Source organism: Balaenoptera acutorostrata, chromosome X (assembly GCF_949987535.1).
Source record: "Balaenoptera acutorostrata chromosome X, mBalAcu1.1, whole genome shotgun sequence".
Classification (NCBI taxonomy): domain Eukaryota; kingdom Metazoa; phylum Chordata; class Mammalia; order Artiodactyla; family Balaenopteridae; genus Balaenoptera; species Balaenoptera acutorostrata.
Genome location: NC_080085.1, coordinates 33,044,668 through 33,059,500, shown reverse-complemented (window position 1 = coordinate 33,059,500; position 14,833 = coordinate 33,044,668). Strand labels below are relative to the sequence as shown.

Sequence of the window (14,833 nt, the reverse complement as noted above, 5' to 3'; positions counted from 1 at the left end):
AAATGCTGAGGTAGCTAACCCTAAAATTCCATTTATATTTTGTGTTGAATTAAAATTTATACTTTTGAAGTCATATTTTTGATATTGCAAGCACATGTTAGATGCAAAAACAGCATTCTCTTTTAGTCTTCAGGTTCTTGGAGGATAGGCATTGTATCCATATTGCCAAGTATTTTCCAGGAGGTTCTGTAGCTCAATTATAATGAACAGAGAATCACCTCACTTCTTGAATGTGATGAAGGATTATTTAAAATAGACCTTTAACATTAGTGAGATATATAAAACATTCATTGAGGATGAAATATGTTTTTTACGTAACCTTACCTTTTACTGAATTCAGGAGGATGATAGACTATGCTTTTGGATTACTCTGTGATATAATGAAAGTTGTAAACAAAATGAGCCATGGACATTAGAAATGAAAAGCCGTACTCTCTCCATCATGACAGTAAACCAGAGGATATTCTTTCATATATATTTTTACAGACATGTATGGACAGACAGATTGAATTCTGTAGATATACGTTGGAATTTCCAATGTACTTTAAGACCTTTTAAAAAATGTGAATATTGGCTCCCTGGATTATCTAAAGATTTAAATAAGTTAACCTGAACATATATGGCAGTCATAATTATTATGTAACTAACTTTTGTATTCTGCAGCCAAAAGAAATTCCTGTATTCTGATGAGACTCAGTAAATATGGATAGAAAAAAATGTTTATTTATTTAACATCTCCTAATTATATCACATTTTGCTGAGTATTTTTCCAATATTTTACTATAAAAATTTTCAATGATACAGAAAAGTGGGAAGGATTGTACAGTGAACACTCACCAAATAGATTCTACAAATAACATTTAACTTTACTTGCGTTTATCTGTCCATCTATCCAGTACTTCGTCCTTGCGTCAGTCCAAATGATTTTCAACACATTTGAAAGTAGATGGTACACGTCAGTATATTCCCCCTAAAATACATTAGAATTCATTAGAGTTTAATATTTGGTTGTATTTTTTTCTTTTGAGGTAAAATGTCGATACAATGTAATGCAAATGTCTTGAGTGTGCCATTCAGTGAGGTTCCACAGGTGCACAGATCTGTGCACCCAGGATACAGAACGTTAGTATCATCCCATAAAGTTTTCTCATGCCCGCGTACCACTTCCCAGTCAATCTCCCAGCACCCCACAGGGAAATACCACTGTCTTTTTTTTTCCACCATAGATGAGTTTTGCCTGCTCTAGAAATTCATGTCAATGGTATCATACACATTCTTTCTTTTCTTTTCTTTTCTTTTCTTTTCTTTTCTTTTTTTTTGGTTTGGTTTTGTATTTTTTAAATTAATTTTTATTGGAGTATAGTTGATTTACAATGTTGTGTTGGTTTCTGCTGTACAGCAAAGTGAATCAGTTATACATATACATGTATTCACTCTTTTTTTAGATTTTATTCCCCTATAGGTCATTGCAGAGTATTGAGTAGAGTTCCCTGTGCTATACAATAGATTCTTATTAGTTTTCTATTTTATATATAGTAGTGTATATATGTCAATCCCAGTCTCCCAACTGATCCACCCCCCCTTCCCCCTTGGTAACCATAAGTTTGTTTTCTACATCTGTGACTATTTCTGTTTTGTAAATAGGTACGTTTGTACCTGTTTTTAGATTCCACATGTAAGCAATATCATATGATATTTGTCTTTCTCTGTCTGACTTACTTCACTCAGTATGATAATCTCCAGGTCCATCCATGTTGCTGCAAATGGCATTATTTCATTCTTTTTAATGGCTGAGTAATATTCCATTGTATATATGTACCACATCTTCTTTATCCATTCATCTGTCGATGGACATTTAGGTTGCTTCCATGTCTTGGCTATTGTAAACAGTGCTGCAATGAAAATTGGTGTGCATGTATCCTTTCAAACCATGTTTTTCTCTGGATATATGCCCAGGAGTGGGATTACTGGATCATATGGTAGCTCTATTTTTAGTTTTGTTTTAACACCTTTATTGGAGTATAATTGCTTTACAATGGTGTGTTAGTTTCTGCTTTATAACAAAGTGAATCAGCTATACATATACATATATCCCCATATCTCTTCCGTCTTCTGTCTCCCTCCCTCCCACCCTCACTATCCCACCCCTCTAGGTGGTCACAAAGCACCGAGCTGATCTCCCTGTGCTATGGGGCTGCTTCCCACTAGCTATCGGATTTACATTTGCTAGTGTATATATGTCCATGCCACTCTCTCACTTTGTCCCAGCTTAGCCTTCCCCCTCCCCATGTCCTCAAGTCCATTCTCTAGTAAGTCTGCATCTTTATTCCAGTCTTGCCCCTAGGTTCTTCATGACCTTTTTTTTTGTTAGATTCCATATATATATGTTAGCATACAGTATTTTTCTCTTTCTGATTTACTTCACTCTGTATGACAGATTCTAGGTCCATCCACCTCACTACAAATAACTCAATTTCGTTTCTTTTTATGGCTGAGTAATATTCCATTATATATATGTGCCACATCTTCTTTATCCATTCATCTGTTGATGGACACTTAGGTTGCTTCCATGTCCTGGCTATTGTAAATAGTGCTGCAATGAACATTGTGGTACATGACTCTTTTTGAATTATGGTTTTCTCAGGGTATATGCCCAGTAGTGGGATTGCTGGGTCATATGGTAGTTCTATTTTTAGTTTTTTAAGGAACCTCCATACTGTTCTCCATAGTGGCTGTATCAATTTACATTCCCACCAACAGTGCAAGAGGGTTCCCTTTTCTCCACACCCTCTCCAGCATTTATTGTTTGCAGATTTTTTGATGATGGCCATTCTGACCGGTGTGAGGTGATACCTCATTGTAGTTTTGATTTGCATTTCTCTAATGATTAATGATGTTGAGCATCTTTTCATGTGTTTGTTGGCCATCTGTATGTCTTCCTTGGAGAAATGTCTATTTAGGTCTTCTGCCCATTTTTGGATTGGGTTGTTTGTTTTTTTGATAATCAGCTGCATGAGCTGTTTATATATTTTGGAGATTAATCCCTTGTTGGTCACATCGTTTGCAAATATTTTCTCCCATTCTGTGGGTTGTGTTTTCATTTTGTTCCTGCATACTCTTTCATGTAAGGGTTTCTTCACTCAGCACTTTTTTTTAGATTCATCCACATTGTTACTTGTTTCAGTAGTTCATTTCTTTTTATTTTTATTTTGCTGAGTTATACCTCATTGTGTGAAAATCTCAGTTTGTTTATCCATTGTCTTACTGATGGGCAACTGTGTTTCCAATTTCAGACTACTGTAAATAAAGCTGTTAAGAACCTTTTCATACTAGTCTTTTTTGTACACATTTGTTATCATTTCTCTTGAGTAAATATTGATGAGGGGAATTGTTTGGTTATAGAGTAGGCATATGTCTAATTTTAGAAGAAACTGCCAGATCTTTCTCCAAAGTAGTTGTATGGTGTTTCACTCCCAGCAACAATGTATGAATGTTCTGATGGCTCCATATCTTCACTAACATTTGGTGGTGTTGATCTTTTCAATTTTAGCCAAACTGGTGGGTATGTTTTGTGAGCTAATTGTGGTTTTATTTTGCATTTCCCTGATGACTGATGATGTTGGGCACATTGTCATGTGCTCATTGATCATTCGTATCTCTTCCTTTGTGAGACTTCTACTCAACTTTTTTGTTCATTTTTAAATTGCTTTTTTCTTTTTATTATTGAGTTTCAGAAATTCTGTTTGTATATTGATGCCAGTATTTTGTGAGATATATGTTATGCAGAGTTTTCTCCCAGTCTGAAGGTTTTTCATTAATTTTCTAAATGATATCATTTGATGAACAAAAGTTTTAAATTTTCATGAAGTCTAATTCATCATTATTTTCGTTTATGGTTATTGCTTTCTTTCTTCTGTCTTAGAAATCTTTGCCTACCTCCAAGTCACAAAAATATTCTGTTTCCACATAAATGATTTATTTTATTTTATTTTACTTTATTTTTTAAAATTAATTAATTAATTAATTTTTGGCTGCATTGGGTCTTCGTTGCTGCGCACAGGCTTTCTCTAGTTGCGGCGAGCAGGGGCTACTCTTCGTTGTGGTGCGCGGGCTTCTTATTGCAGTGGCTTCTCTTGTTGTGGAGCACAGGCTCTAGGTGCGTGGGCTTCAGTAGTAGTGGCTTGCGGGCTCTAGAGCGAAGGCTCAGTAGTTATGGTGCACGGGCTTAGTTGCTCCACGGCATGTGGGATCTTCCTGGACCAGGGCTCAAACCCGTGTCCCCTGCATTGGCAGGTGGATTCTTAACCACTGTGCCACCAGGGAAGTCCCCCACATAAAAGATTTATAGTTTTACTTTGTACATGTAGGTCTATGTTCTATCTCAAATTAAGTTTTTATTGTGCGAGGTAGGAATCAAGTTTCAATTTTTTTGCATATGGGTACCCGTTATTCCAGCATTATTCATGGAAAAGGCTCTCCTGTCCCTAACAGATTGCCTTGGCTACTTTGTCAGAAATCAAATGACCATATAAGTGGGACACTTCTGGGCTGTCTATTTAATCTATTAATATTTCTATTGGTCTGTATGCCAGGCTGTCTGTGACGTTATAGTAGGTCTTAAAAGTCAGTTATTGTAAGTCCTCTGAGTTTGTTTTTCTTTTTCAAAATTGCTTTGGAAAATTTGGATTCTTCCTTTACATTCCTATATGGCTTTATTTTCCTATATGCCTTTTATAATCAGTGTGATTATTTTTTAGGTCTGCTGGGATTATGATTGGGAATGTGATGAGTCTAAAATCAAAACTGGGAGAAATATATCTTAACATTGAGTTTTCCAATACATTAGCATGGTGTATCTTTCCATTTAGTTAGGTCTTTCTGAATTTCTATCAGCAGTTTTTTATAATTAATAATAAAGAGGCCTTGCATATCCTTTGTGAAATTTATTCCTAACCACCTTATAGTTTCTGATGTTATCATAAATTAAACTGTTTCCAATTTTATTTTCTAATTGTGTGCTAGCATATAAAACATGATTGACTTTTATATTATTTTATTTCCAAATATATAGATTTTGTCTAAATATCTCTTGTACTTATTTCTTTTTTTAATGTTTTGATAATTTTATTTTTAATTATTTTTAATTAATTAATTTATTTATTTGGCTGTGCCAGGTCTTAGTTGCGGTTAGTTGCCCTGTGCGGGATCTTCGTTGTGGCATGCGGGATCTTTCAGTTGCGGCATGCGAACTCTTAGTTGCAGCATGTGGGATCTAGTTCCCTGACCAGGGATTGAACCCGGGCCCCCTGCATTGGGAGTGCCAGTCTTAGTCACTGGACCACCAGGGAGGTCCCTATTGTACTTATTTCTAATTTAATGTCATTGTAGTCAGAGTGCATACTCTGTTTGATTCCATGCTACCTGTATGTTTACCAAGATTGTTTGAGATGATACAAAAGAAATACAAAAATTAAACTCTGCTTTCTTGCAGTTTCCCAACCACATGGGAGTTAGAAATGTAAATACATGGAACAATACGACAAAGTCAGGAAACACTAAATTATATCACCAGTAGGGATTAACCACATAAGTGCTGAAAAGTCCTAAAGGAAAGGATTTATCAGAGTAGGGGCACAACAGGGTTTGCACCCCTCCACTCTTTCTGGACATGAGTGTTTAAGCCAATTCTTGAAACAAGTGCTGGGTGCAAACTATTAGATTGGAAGTTGGAGAACTAATGAGTGACATGATTAAGGGATGAAAAAAGGATCTGGCAAGTCATGAGCAGAAGACAGCATGGAATCTTATTTCCTTGTGTTCCTTCTTTTTTTCCCACAAGAATTTTTTCTAACCTTGTATGTGTCAGGCTTTGTAATTAATGCCAGAGCTACATTGTTCCCCTGCCTCAGAGGTCTGGGTGAAGAGAAAGATTCAGGCATAAAGAAGAGGGGGATGCAGGTACTAGGAGAGCAAGGGGAGTAGCAATAACTAATTTACTTTGCATGGAGTGGCACCAGGAAGACCTTACACTGTGGGTGTCTTTGGAGCTGGGTCTTTAAGAATGTGTCTGCCATACAGAGAGAATAGAGAAGTCCTAGCGGCTTGAAAGTATAAGACAAATACAGAGAGCAGCTTAGGTAGAGGGTAGAGGGAATGAGTTTGCAAAGGAGCACTAGTGCCAGTAATTAGAAAATTTGATTGTGCTTAAGGAGTTTGTATTTTTTGTTAAAGTGCCTGGGAGTCAAAATGCTTTTAAGAAGTACAATGGCTTGATCATGTTTGTGTTTATTAACATATCTGGCAGAATTGAGCAGGGTGGATTGGATTTGGGAGAAACTAAAGACAGGGAAACGAGTTGGGAGAGCATCTTAGGTCAGGCGATTGATGATTAACCTGAAGTGATGCAGGAAAGAGGCATTAATATGTGAGACATGCAGGAGGTAGAATGAGTAGACAACTGAGGCTGGAAAAGAAGGGGTCATGGGTGACTTTCCCATTTCTAATGCATGATGGGGTGCGTAGGGGTTTCATTAACAAGGAAAGAAATTGCAGAACAAAAGCAGAATTTGGAAGAAAAACTGAGTTTCATTTCTTATCAATTGAGGAGAAAAGATCCATTAGTCAGTTTTAACTATAGAACTGAAGATTAGGAGAAGGGGAGGCCAGAGATTTGATTTACAAGTCATTAATATTTACTTGCCAGCAGTCAAGCAGAGAACTAGAACTACATCCACCTGGTGTGTCTTGTGGAGACTGGACTACTGAATGAGAAAAAGGCTGAGATAACTTGTGAGTCCCCTTCTGGGCCTTTGAGTAACTATTAAGAGGAAGGAGGGTAACCAGGAGGTGGGGTACTAGTGAAGTAGACAGCTCTGGAATACCAACTCTGACAGTTTGGTTCTGAAATTTGCTTCATTTCTTAAACAAGAGGTATCTCATAAATAAGCAATTGGGGGAAATTAAGCTCACATCATGTATTAATGAGAACATTTGGGGGTTTATGCAAGAGAAACCAGTTTGAGCTAGCTTCAGCAAAATAAGATTTTCTTATGAGAATGCAGGGGTGCCTCATAGCAGCCAAGGGTAAGAATGCCACGTAACCAGGAGGCAGACTGAGAATCCAGGCTTGGCTCCACTCTGTTTACCTCCTTTCTCTTTGTGTCTCTTCCCTTTCTTGACTTGTTTTTTATCTTTCTCCGGATGCCATAGGTCCTAAATTGATACTATAGCTCCAGACACCCAGTGTTACTAATTTCCCCTCCCCATTCTAAATCCCCAGGCAAGTTCTCTGAGTGGGCCAGCATGGGTGAGAGGGTCCATCCTGATCTAATTTTGTGTGTGTGTGTGTGTGTGTGTGTGTGTGTGTGTGTGTGTGTGTGTGTGTGTGTGTGTGTGTGTGTGTGTGTGTGTGTGTGTGTGTTTTTAAGGGCCAATGGACTCCAGGCCAGTTAATCACAAGATCTGGGGGTGGTATCCAGACATCAGTATCTGTTAGAGAAGTGTCCCAGTTTGGGAACCAATGCCTTAGGCTCTGTTATTTTTATGAAAATAAAGACTATCGTAGGGTTAATAATGCCCCCACCATGTCCATGTGCTAGTAGCCAGAACCTGTGGAAATATTATGTTAAATGGCAAAGGGGAATTAAAGTTTCAGATGGAATTGAGGTTGCTAAAAAACTGACCTTAAAATCAGGAGATTGTTTTGGATTATCTGGGTGGGACTGATACAATCACAAGGGTCCTTAAATGTGGAAGAGGTAAGCAGAATTGTCAGTGTGAGAGAGTAATGTCATTGCTGGCTTTACAGCAATGGAAAGGAAAGGGCCATGATCCAGGGCATGTGGGTGGCGTCTGGAAAGTGGAAAAGTCAAGAAAAATCATTCTCCCTTAGAACCTCCATAAAGGAACTCAACCCATCTGGCACCTTGATTTTAGCCCAGTGTGACGCTTTTCAGACTTCTGACCTCTAGAGCTGTAATACATTTGTGTTGTTTTAAGCCATGAAGTTTGTGGTGATTTTTTTAACAGCAGCCATAGAAAACCAATACAGAGACATTATTGAGAAGACTGGTTACTACTTGAATAAAAGAGAGAGAGATCAAAGATAATTCCAAGGCTGTATTCCTTAAATACAGTTGTTCCATGGTGAATATTGAACTTTTTTTTTTTTGGTCTCTCTAGCACTTCTCTTCTGAAGACAGCATCTCCTTCTACCTTTTGTTTTCATTTAGAAATTTTCTCTTCATTTTTTTCCTCCAACTCTGAGGTTCTACTGGGGGGTACCATTCTTATGTCCCACCTGCGCTTTCTCTCCAAGAATGGTTATATGACTCAGCCTCACCCAATCATGCTCTTTATCTGGTGTTCTAAAAATTGAAACTTCGGGAAGAGAGGTACTTTCTGTCTGCTGACAGCTTGGTAGATGTGAGCCCACAATTTGTCCGAAGCCATGGTTCCAAGTGTACAGAACATGACTTGGAGGTTCTGAAGAGTGACCCCTTCCAAGAGAGGCAGGGTTGAGAGCCTAATCTGGAATTTGAAGCATTCAGTTACTGGTTCCATTTATTCTTAAGGCCAATCATAGACTTACCCTTTCGCAACTTGGGTTACACAATAACTTTCTCTTTTTGCCTAAGCTACTTCATTTTAGTTTTCGTCACTTCAATCAAAATATTCAGACAAATTCAGACATAAAACAAGAAAATAAATCCGTAATCAAATGAAAGTGAACAAACATATATCTGCATCTATTAAAGATGCAAAAATTATCTTTATTAACACAGTGTTATTGTTGTTTTTTTCTCTTAGCACCTTCTGTATGTAAAACATTTTACCAGTGAAGTAACTAGGACAAGGTCCTACTTCAGGCACTTACAGATTTATTCAGCCTACAGAGTCTGTGTCTACATTTACCAGTATACATACCCTCTTGCAGTCTGTTCTTACTGCAGTCCCCCTATGCTTATTTGACAAAAGCAAAACAGAAATGAGTTCAGAAAGTCTGATTTGTAAAATACAGAAACGGAAGAATCACAAAGGTTAATGGGAAGAATTTCAGGATATTCAGATCTCTAAGGGCAATGACCAGTCTCTCCCCAAAAATGTTCCTTTCCCTTTTCGGTCAAAATACTTGCTGGGAAGGACTATTGGTGTGGCCCTGTGGCAATTCTATTATTCTTAATAAGCCAAATGTTTCTTAGTTCCATCATAACTAAAGTAAAAAGAAGAAAGGAAAAGTAATTTGGAATAAATCACTTCAGGCCCACAGGCCAATTCACTTTGGATTCACTCAGGTGTGTTTATTTTAATAGCTGATCTGAAGGCATGTGAGATACCACAGCTTACCAGATTTTAAACAGAAAAGTACAGAACTTAAAACTAAGCACGCATGCAGCATGGAATAATAATCAAGTTAGGCTTCTTAAAATGCTAACTGCCAGAAAACCTGAAACCAATAGAGCAAAATTCACAGGACAACACAGGCTGAATATTCTGTTTCTCAGAGGGGCTTTTAAGAAGGCTCAAATTCTGAGGTAGCTCTCTAAAAAGCAGGGTCAATAATGGGTCTTATTTGACAACATGTGTTCTTCTCCCCAAGATATTCGGGTAGGTTTGTTCAAGACTTTTTTTTTTTTTTTTTTTTTTTAAGAAAAAGCAGATGTTGTCAGCAAAAGGCCAGAACAGCAGAAGAGTTTGTTCTCAGGGAAAGGGCTGAACTGTAACAGTGGGCAACGGTTGGAAAGTCACCAACCACGTTCTGGGCTCACACAGCAGAGACATGTTAACTAGGGTGCCCTGCACAGGCGGTTTGTGGATGAGAAATTTCCATGCCGCTTACCATGGGCTGAGGACAGCGCGCGATGAGGAGAGAGGCCAGTGGGCGGAATAGTGTGTGGGGAGGTAGGCATGTAAGAGGGTGAAAGGCTCGCGAGGATCTAGGGTGGGTCCAGGGAGAGGCGTGCTGACGCAGGGGGCTGGCTAGTTTGGCCCCGCGCCAAGCTGGGGTTTCTGGAGTGTGAATGTGCGTGGGGTGCACCCAGGGGCCTCGACGACTTCTCTTGCCAGTGTTATTTATAACAGATCTCAAGAGTGGAAAGCTCTAACTCGGTGCCCTGAGCGCTAAGTCTTCCGAACCTAGGCGGCGGATGCCCCGCCCCTCTGTTTCCCACCCTGCCTGGCCCCTCCCCTCTCCTTCCTAACTCCGCCCGGGCCCCGCCCCCGCCGCTTCCCACCGCCCTTCCCGTCGGCTCCTGGCTCCTGGCTCCTCCTGGGCTCGGCGGCGGTGGGAAGGCGCAGGCGCGGTTGGCGGCCGGCAGAGCGCAGAGTAGTGGCGCGGGGCGCGTGGTGAGTGCGGTGGCGGCGCGGGGCTCGCAGCCGGGGAACGTGGTTTGGGCGGGCGTCCGGGGAGGGTTCGGAGCGTGTGCGGGTGGCGGCCCGGGGAGACGTCGGCCCCATAAGGAGAAACCTACCAGACGTGCGGCAGCGGGGCTGGCCGCGCTGCCGGACAGTGTCCGGCCCCGGCCGCGTGGGGAGCTGAGTGCGTGGTGGCGGGAGCGGGAGAGGGTATGTGTGAGGAGAAATTGAAGGAAAGGGCTCCAGAGGCTGGAAGTCCGGACTCAGGTTTGGCAGAACCGGGAGCCTCGCCAAGGGCGCTGGAGGGTGTCCCAGCTTCAAGTTCAGTACCCCCGCTTGGTGCCCCTGAGCGGCGGGCGTCCCGGGCCTGTCCCTTCCCCCGCGCTGCCGTCTCGGAGTGCAGAGTTGCCAGGAACATTCCGCATCGCGGGGGGAGAGGATTTGGAGGCGGTGGGCTGTCGCCCCAAGCTTGTGCCAAGGAGGGCGTGGCATTCGTGTGACTTTCTTCACCCCGCCCCCGGGAATGTGTCCGTCTTCTGGTACATTGTGCTCATGGACGTTTTAACAAAGGCTATGACTGTTTTCTAGGCAGTGGCTGGTAACAGCGGGGGCGGGTCGGTGGAGGGGGGGCGCACGAGGTCGCGATGCGGCCCTGGGGGAAGGGGGAGCGGGGGGGGCAGGCTTGGGGGGAGTGGAAGGAAGGGAACAACCCTCCTGGCTCAGCTTTTTCCTCCTTCCTGGTCCGCTGATTTTGATCAGTGGTAGAAACAGCCTCGAGAGGGATATGAGTGGAAATTAGTGTGTGTGTTCAGACTGGCTGCAGCCATTGGTTTTGTAATTGTGCTGTTGATGTATTTTCTAAGTGTCCCTTAAGGAGAAAGGCGAAACTAATGGAATTTAAGAGGAAATAATTGAACGGAAGGATGAAGAGGTGGAGTGTCAAAACTTAGAGCTAAATTAATGCTTTGAGATAGTCATAGTATAAATTAAGCCAAACTTTGAAGGATGTGGAGGTGTGAAAGTCAGAGTAAGTGGAAGTTGGTTAGGGTGTGGTTGATTGTTTCAATCAAGAGTGGATTATTGTGTGTGTGTGTGTGTGTGTGTGTGTGTGTGAGTGAGTGTAGATGCTGCTAAGTTCTTCAGCAGATTCACTTTAGAACCCTTAAAAATGATATTGGGGATATAAAACACCAGGGCAAATATTGTAATTTTAGATAAGGTTCTGAGGCTTTCATTTTCAAGCTTAGGATCTTTATGGAAAGTAGTATGTGTTCCCAAGCATAGATGTTGATATTTTTACTCATTTGTTTAACTTAATACAATAAAACAAACTGAACTTCTTCCTCCTCCACCCCTTTCCCTCGATTGTGAATCCTGTTTTATAAACATTTACTTTCAGATCTGAAGTGTGTTTAAAGGCTCAGTCCCCCCTCCAACCCCCAAATCATGAAGTGAGCATGATTTCTTCTTGTGTTATTGTCATTTTATTCTTTCTTTTACTGTTATTTTAAGTTAAATGCCACTAACAGTACCAGATTTGGGGAGGGAGGTGTTAGGGATACTTCCCTTTTCCAGTGGCTAATGAACTCCTATTCATCCCTTCAGACTCAGCCCAATTCACCACTTGGAAAAATTGCCAGATCCATCAGAATGAATTAGTCACCCCCCTTTTCTGCTAAACTGATACTGCTGGCCTTATTTCTCTCTTGCTACTGGAACTTCAGTCTTCTGTGTTATCCCAGTACCTAGGGCTGCTGGGTAGGTACTAAGTGCCTAATGAATACAGTTAGATGTTAATAAGTGCTGTTGGAAAGATAGTAATTCGTATCACATAAAGTTCATGGGGTAATGGAAGAAATTCAGAATGCTGAAATTATATTTAGTATTTGAACAACATTATTTGGAATATGGATAAGAAACAAGTATGGAAATATGTTCCCATGTATTAGTCTGTGGATTATCCTTCTAAAAAAGGTGCAAAAGCTTTGCGGATATAGACAAAATAGACATCAGAAAAACGTCAAGTCTTTTAAAAGGTCAACTTCTGACACTGAAACAAGTGAAAAGTCAACATGAAACGAAGATTAATCATTTGTAGAAAGACACAAATAGGGTGCTGCTGGAATTTAGGAAATTTGTAAGTGGATTAAGCTGGCCAGATGGTATCTTACGAAAGCTAATGTAACTAAAGAAGCTGTAACCTATTAGACCAATTAGAGAGACTAGTCAATTGCATTATACTCCTCCTAAACTGTAAGGTGATTTGAGTATTTGGCTAATGAGTCTCTTCACTTTAGAGTGCCCTCAGTAGGCTTGTCCTATTTCTGCCGGCCAGTTCTCTTAACTCCACCAGCATCACTGGCCTTCTAGTCACCTCTGGCTCATAACAGGGATTATCTTTCTCTTGCTCCTTACCACTCAAGCTCATCACCCCTACACCTAGCTTTCGTCTGCTAGATGGATTTACCCATTGGAGAGAATACCCTGAGCAAATGTTTACTCAATTTATAAGTGAAGAAAATTGATACTTTAGTTTTAAAAATGAGTCAGGATTGACTACTTGGTTACTCCAGGCTTCTGTGCCTGCAAAGCAGAAAACCTATTCTGGCTCTTAGTAAACTTGTAAGGTTTCTCCCCTCACTTAATTTATCCCCTCTCCACCTATATGTAAAAGCTCTTTTTCTTCATGTCACTTTTTAAAAATATATGTAATATTAACCACTGTTCCCCCCAAAACACTCCAAGTTAGTGTCTGGTTTTTGTCAGTAAAACTTGGGAATCAGAGAGAATGAGTAGCCGCCATAAAACATTTTCTAAAAAAGTTCTGCATCCTCTGTGGTCTGTAGATTCACTGAAAAAAAAAAATTCCCAACTACTGTGATTAAGGCTTCCTACTTAAAACTTTCCTCACCTAGACTTCCTCCCTTATTTCTGGTTTTTCCTCTCATTCTTTGACCAGTCAACCTCAGTCACTTCCACTGAGTCTTCTTCTTAGGATTCTGTCCCAGACTCCTTTCCCACTCTTTGCAGGAGACAATAATATGGTGGTCAAGGGCGTGAAATTTGGAGGCAAGATGTTAAAAATCTTTCTCTAAGTGTCAGTTTCCTCATCTGTAAAAATGATAATTATAACACCTGATGATAAGTGAGATCAAGTGTATTAACAGCTTATCATAATATCTAGCACATACTAATTGCCCTAATAATGGTAGCTATCGTTATTTCTAATTGCCATTTCTTATGACAAGTACTATAATTTCACTAGCAGTTAACTTCAAAATATGGATATATTGACATCTACTCTGTTCGAGCTTCAGTCCTGTGATTGTAGATTCCTCCCATATTTCCAAAACAGGTGGCTTAGCACAGTGGTTCCCAAACATCAGCATGCATAATAATCACAAGAATACATAGATTTCTGGGCCCCATCCCTAGAGTTTCTGATGTCTGGGATGGGGCCTGAGGAGTTTTCATTCCTTACAAGTTTCCAAATGATAGTGATGCTGCTGACCCTTGGATCACATTGAGAGGCACTGATCTAGATGGATTAAGACAAATTGGCAGGGAGGAAAGGAGACCAAAAAAAAAAAAAAAGACCAGAAAGTTATCGAAGAGAGGAGCGTTCTTAAAGCTGGTGGTATCAAATATCTTGTAAAGTTTGTAAAGGATAAAACTAAGAGAACACAGTTGGATTTGGTGACCAGGAGCCTTTTTGTTTGTTTTTCATGTGTGTCAGATACAGAGGGTTGATTTAATTATACTCCTCAGTTGGTGGAATATTATCATTATTACGACCAGAAAAAACATATGTCAGGTATTTGAGGTAATGGTTCTTAATCTGGGATGTGCATTAGACTCTGTTAGGGAGTTGTTTTCACCAGCATACTTATGTTTAGTGCCCTTCCCCCCCATGCAAACTCATCAAGTCAGAATTTCAGAGTATGGAACCTGGGCATGAAAAAATTCCAGGAGATTTTTATGTACACCCTGGTTAAGAACCACTTCTTTGAACAATGATGGTCAGGAAGTAGAAGCAGTGAAAATAAACCAAGTTTTTGGTAAATTGTTGATGAAGTGAGAAGGGAAGAAAAAAACTGGAGTTTGAGAATTTTAAGGGATCAAGAAAATAGGAATTCGTAAAAAGAGGTAGAAAGCCTGCTTGAGTGTTTGAAGGTGTAATGCTAAGGGAATATAATTGATGAAATAGAGAACTGGATCCAGAGGGCAGGAGGGAATAGAATCGGGCACCAAGAGAATAGAGGGGAAAAGAATGAGTGAAGAAAAATAAATCTAAAGGTAGAGAGGGGAGAAGTTGAAGGAACACTCCTTAAGGGAGGTTGTTTGCACACTACTGTTCAGTGGAACTTAAATAGTCCATGAACTCTGTGGATTTTTCAAGGTTAGTAGTGCTGGTCAATAAACTAGTCAGTTCAGCTACTCCAGCTACCTCTAAATGGTTACACAGTTGTGTTTTTTCACA

At 40.3% G+C, this 14,833-nt stretch overlaps 1 protein-coding gene across 2 annotated transcripts in view; it reads left to right on the top strand.

The window, feature by feature from the left end:
- PRRG1 (proline rich and Gla domain 1) overlaps positions 1–14,833 on the top strand; it is a 198,547-nt gene that overhangs the window by 22,149 nt on the left and 161,565 nt on the right. Inside the window, exon 1 of one of the 2 annotated variants that reach the window (XM_057538910.1) lies at positions 10,233–10,344. The exons of the other annotated variant lie outside the window; for it this stretch is intronic. The gene's annotated coding sequence lies outside the window, so the exon portion shown is untranslated. Of the gene's footprint in view, positions 1–10,232; positions 10,345–14,833 lie in introns of those variants that run through there. 2 annotated transcript variants of the gene reach the window in all.